The sequence below is a fragment of the Brassica napus genome, chromosome C8 (assembly GCF_020379485.1).
Source record: "Brassica napus cultivar Da-Ae chromosome C8, Da-Ae, whole genome shotgun sequence".
NCBI classification, from domain to species: domain Eukaryota; kingdom Viridiplantae; phylum Streptophyta; class Magnoliopsida; order Brassicales; family Brassicaceae; genus Brassica; species Brassica napus.
The window spans coordinates 20,492,682-20,498,116 of record NC_063451.1 but is presented as its reverse complement, the minus strand read 5'-3'; the positions used below and the strand labels follow the sequence as shown (position 1 = coordinate 20,498,116).

General features: G+C 29.0%; 1 pseudogene; it reads left to right on the top strand.

The window, feature by feature from the left end:
* The first annotated feature begins 334 nt into the window (after nt 1-334).
* LOC106391083 lies at nt 335-3,008 on the top strand (annotated as a pseudogene).
* The last annotated feature ends 2,427 nt before the right edge of the window (nt 3,009-5,435 follow it).

Genomic DNA, 5,435 nt, shown 5'->3' with positions numbered 1-5,435 from the left:
TTATCCTTGACACTCCTTGGACGAGTTTCTTCTCTTTTCTTCACCAAGGTAATTTCTTATCACATCAGGTAACTTCCCAAGTAGTTACTGTGGTTAAAATAAAGTTACCACAGCAAAACTGTAAAGTTATTGTCTCAGCCTTAACACTCTATTGAACCTCAAAGCTTCATTTCTTTACTTCCTAACCTCCACCTGACCTCCATCTTAACAATGCCCTCATTTTAGTGTGATAGAAAATGGGTATTTGATGGCCAAAAAGAAAATGGGCCTTTAATTAAATCCCATTTCTACACTCAGATCTATGTTATTATCAATCAAAACGACAGTCAGGGAAAAATTGGATTATGAAATGGAGACGTCAGTTGTACTTCCGATCATCGATATCTCTTCGCCGGACAAGATATCCACCGCACAGTTGATTCGTAAGGTTCGTCTTCACCATCTTATTTCTTTCTCTCTATCCTCTGTTTCCGCAAGAGTAGAAACTCTGCTTCTTCTTTATTATATACAAATAGCTCTGCTTGGTGATCAGAAGATCTTCGCTTGAGAGTTGAGACAACTCTCTCTCCGCTCTAGTTCTAAACTGTTTTTTATGTTCTTTGTATGTATGTAATAAGGCATGTCTCGAACATGGATTCTTCTATGTCAAGAACCATGGCATCTCTGAAGAATTTATGGAAGGGGTTTTTAAGGAGAGCAAAAGCTTCTTTAATCTCCCACTAGATGAGAAGATGTCTTTACTCCGCCGCGATCTTCTCGGTTATACTCCACTCTATGCTGAGAAACTCGACCCCTCCTTGACCTCCTCCACAGGTGATGATGATGTTATAGATTATTTTGCATATATGGCTTCTTTTCTTACTGAGTTCATCTCAAGATTTTTTTTAGCTCTCTCTCTCTCTTTGTTTTTGTTTTAGGTGATTCGAAGGAAAGCTTTTACTTTGGCTCTTTGGAAGGAGCTCTGGTTCAGCCTTATCCAAATCAATGGCCTCCTGAAGGTTAAATATATTTCTTACTACCTGTTTCTCTGTTTTCTTTTAAAGGTTTCGATATCTCTCTCACGGGTTATGTGTGTAAAAGATCTCTTGCCATCATGGAGGCAAACCATGGAATGTTACTACAAGAATGTTCTGTAAGCATGTATTTCTCTTGGAAAGTGAATCTTGAAACCAATACAGTGTTCTTTTCCTTAAAACTAAAAGTTGAAATATAGGTTTCAAGTTAATAATATCGACAGTTAGTTAGTTTTGACAAATAGGCTTGGTTACAAATGTACAATACTAGGTGTCTGTTGCGTTCTTGATATTATCTTATGTTCATCTTTTACATGTAAATGAGGTTAATATATATATATATATATATATATATCATGAGTATTTTTTTCTCTCTTCCATGTTAGTTTTTTTTTTCTAGATCAGTTTGCTAGTTGTGCCCTGATATATTGATTTGCTGCCTCTAAGGTCCGTTGGTCGAAAGTTGCTCGGCTTGATTGCCTTGGCATTGGATTTAGATGAGGGTTTCTTTGAACAGATCGGAGCCTTGAATGATCCTGCAGCAGTTGTTCGCCTCTTACGCTATCCAGGTATCTATGTACATCAAACAGACTCTGCACTTGCTATGGAGTATAGGGGAAGTGATCAGTGGAAAGATAGATAAATCCCATATCCAGGGAGTTCCGAGAATCCGAGTCTAGTTTTTGATCTCTACACTTGGTATGGATTATATAGGTGAAGTGATTTCGTCGGATGTAGAAACATATGGTGCCTCAGCTCACTCGGATTAGGGGATGCTCACTCTTCTTTTAACTGATGGAGTCCCAGGACTTCAGGTAAAACATTATTGTAACTCTCCTCTTTTGAGTAGCCCTGGTGTTCTTACACATGTATGTGAGAACTCTTAGGTTTGTAGAGACAAGTCAAGACAACCACGTGTTTGGGAAGATGTACCTGGAATTAGAGGGTAACTTTGGCATTTAGCTATTGGATTTTGAGAGCCCGTTGATTATTAACAGTTGTTTAAACGCGGGGACTTTCTGTAACACTAGGGCGTTTATTGTCAACATTGGTGATATGATGGAGAGATGGAGCAATGGATTGTTCCGGTAAGCTAAACTCAGTTTTCTAGTAAGGAGTTGAGTTTGGTTTCTGTGTTCTGTCTGAATCAGAAGGTTTCGGGTTTTCTTGTAATGGGTTTAGGTCTACATTGCACAGAGTGATGCCTGTTCGAAAAGAACGTTACTCGGTAGCTTACTTGTTATTTCACATTTCTATACAAATTGATGGTAATTGGTAAAGATTTAACTCATATCAGTAGAAGTTTTTTGTTTTGCCTAGGTGGTTTTCTTCTTAGATCCCAATCCAGATTGTAACGTGGAATGTTTGGAGAGTTGTTGCAGCAAAACTTGTCCCCCAAGGTATGTAAGAAAACTTGACGTTTGATAAACATTTTAGTCTTGGAAGGATGAAAGAACAAGACTTGAGTCCTTTTTCTTTCATATGACTTGGTTTCGATTCGGTGCAGATTCCCTCCTATCCTCGCGGGCGACTATATTAAGGAGCGTTTCAGGCTAACCTACGACTCTTAGTTCTAGTCTGTACGCTTATTTATGGTATGAAAATAATATTTTCAAAAGTTTACTTTAAAGATCGATATTGCGAAGACTTTTGATTCTACGAGGTGAATTTTATCTGGATTATATCGTGTATCAGTTCTCTTTTGTTTCCGGCCAGAATCAATGGGACTACATCGGACCAACCAACAGGTTTCCAACAAGGAGACCTTATATCTCCTCTGGGAGTTCAAGCTGTGCATATCAAATCATGTGAAAGAAAGACAGATCAAGAAGATAAAATAGTTTTTTTTTTGTCATCAAGATAAAATAGTTTATTACAGTTAAAGAAACGGTTCAAATAAAATAAATTACATATTTAAAATCATGTTATTGTAATTTTAAAATCAAAATTTGAAAACATTAGTATTTAACGAAATACATAAATCGTTCATTAATATATATTTAAACCACAATACTATATATTTACAAAATTCCTTATATATTAAAAGAAAAATATTACAACAATTAAAGCATACACATGTCTGTCACGAAAATGATTCTTAGATTTTTTAGATAAATAAGTTGGATCATTTAAATAAAAACTGTAGTTTTCACTAAATTAAGCATAAAACATTATTAATGTATAAAATATTCTTCACTCTTTCCTTAAATAAAAGTTACTAATGCGATTAAAATATCTATGGAAATAATAATATTGAATAATAAAGATTTGCTAACAATTTGTATACCCTCTATCATTTTGTTTAATTATTTATTATTAAAATAAATTACACAATTACGTTAGTCATATAACAAAAAATTAATTTTTTTTGTGTATGATGTACTTTGAATTTTTTAAAACGAGTATAAATTACTAAAACTATTAAAAGTGTCACATAAACTTTTGTGATCAAAGTTGCTTTTTGCCATAATAAAATAGAATGATTATATGAGTATGTATAAGTTGATGAAAAAAAGATACAATGATTATAAAACCATATGAATAAAAAAAATTATTTAATAGGTTTAATATCATATAAATTAAACTATATATCATATAAACATCCCAAATTAGAAAACAGTTAATATTTTATATTTTATATTTTGATATTTGCATTGAACATATATTGAGAAGTTAATATTTTAGCTTTGAAATCTTCTTTGGATTTTTTAAAATGATTATACATTACTAAAACAATTTAACATCTCACATTAAAAACATTTATCAATGGTTTAAAAATTTTCTATACAAAGATGAAAATAATCATAAAACTATACGAGTAGGAACTTATTTAATAAATATCCATATAAAAATAAACTATATATATGTTAGTATCATTTAAATTTAACTAGGTGTTTGCTCGTAATTTTGCGGATGGTAATACCATACAAAAAGTACATGTTATGCGTATAATGTTATAATTTTTAAATAATAATTAGAAATATTAAAATTTTCGCATTTAATAGTTTGATAATAAAAAATTTCAGTATCTATTTTTAGAAGATATTAAACAGTATTTAAATCTAAAATTCGCAAATAATTGATTGTAAAAATAATTTTTATTTTAGCACCAGAAAAATAAATAAAAATCTAAAATGTCAACTATTGAAATTGTAAGATTTCACTTATGAACGTATATGCAAAAAAAAATCACTTAAATAAATTATATTGTAATATTTAGATAAATAGTGTGGTATAATTTTATAAGATTTAAATGACTTATTTTTTTTAAAAAAATAATAACCATAAGTAACTTAAATTACTTCTATTGTAATAGATAAGATAACTAATGTGAAATAATTCTATATGATTTATGAACCATTATAAATATTCATTTATACAATTATAATTAGATCTAGAAGCGTTTACCATTTTGCATATAAACAAGATGTGCTCAAAATTTATATAAAATGATTTCATAAAAGTCTCATAAATGATTTAGAAACTCTAATAAAATTATTTTGTAGGCCAGAATTAAAAAAAATATTTTTAAATAATTTCAAAATCTTTATAAATGATTTATAAATCTAGTGTGGGTTTTAAAAAACATAAAATTTCTAAAAATGTCATATATATAAATATAATTCTTCATGTAAGAATATACAACCATTATATTTATTTTATAAAAATATATTTAAATATTTTAGATAATTATAGCTAAATAATTAATAAAAAATAATTGATGAAACATTATATATTATTTCTATAGTTATGCAATTAGTTACCATAAATTATTATTTGTAATATTACTTGTGTTTTTTGGTAACTTGTATTGATTGGCTCTAGAGTTTCTTTTTTTATTTTTAGATTTGATTAAAATAAATATTTAATAAAAGTCATCAACCAATCAAATTATTACAATTTATTGAAACTTCACCTATGAGCAACACGTCAGCAAAAGTCATTTAAGTGACTTTTCAATTAATATATAGTGGGATTATATATCATATACAATAAATAAATTGATTGTTTTGATTTATTTACCATAAAATGATTGTAAATGAAAAAGAGTGATCGTGTGATTTACATGGGCATGCCAATTTAATTATATACATAATAGTAATTGATTTCCCAATTATCTAATATAAAATTATTATTTCATAATATGCAAAAAAATAAAATAAATAATAATACATAAATGTAATTTGTATATAAATATTTATCCTACACAAAGCTCAGGTCTTAACCTAGTATATATTATAATTAAAAACACATGTATCATATAAATAATTTAAATGAATGTAAAATTTATATGACAAAAATAAAAGGAGAGATAAGCAGACAATGCGAGTTCTTTGTATTGTCAAAGTTGTAAGTAAAATAAAATGAAAATTTACTATTTATAGAAGAACATTAAATATATTTATAATTTGTGACAAAATC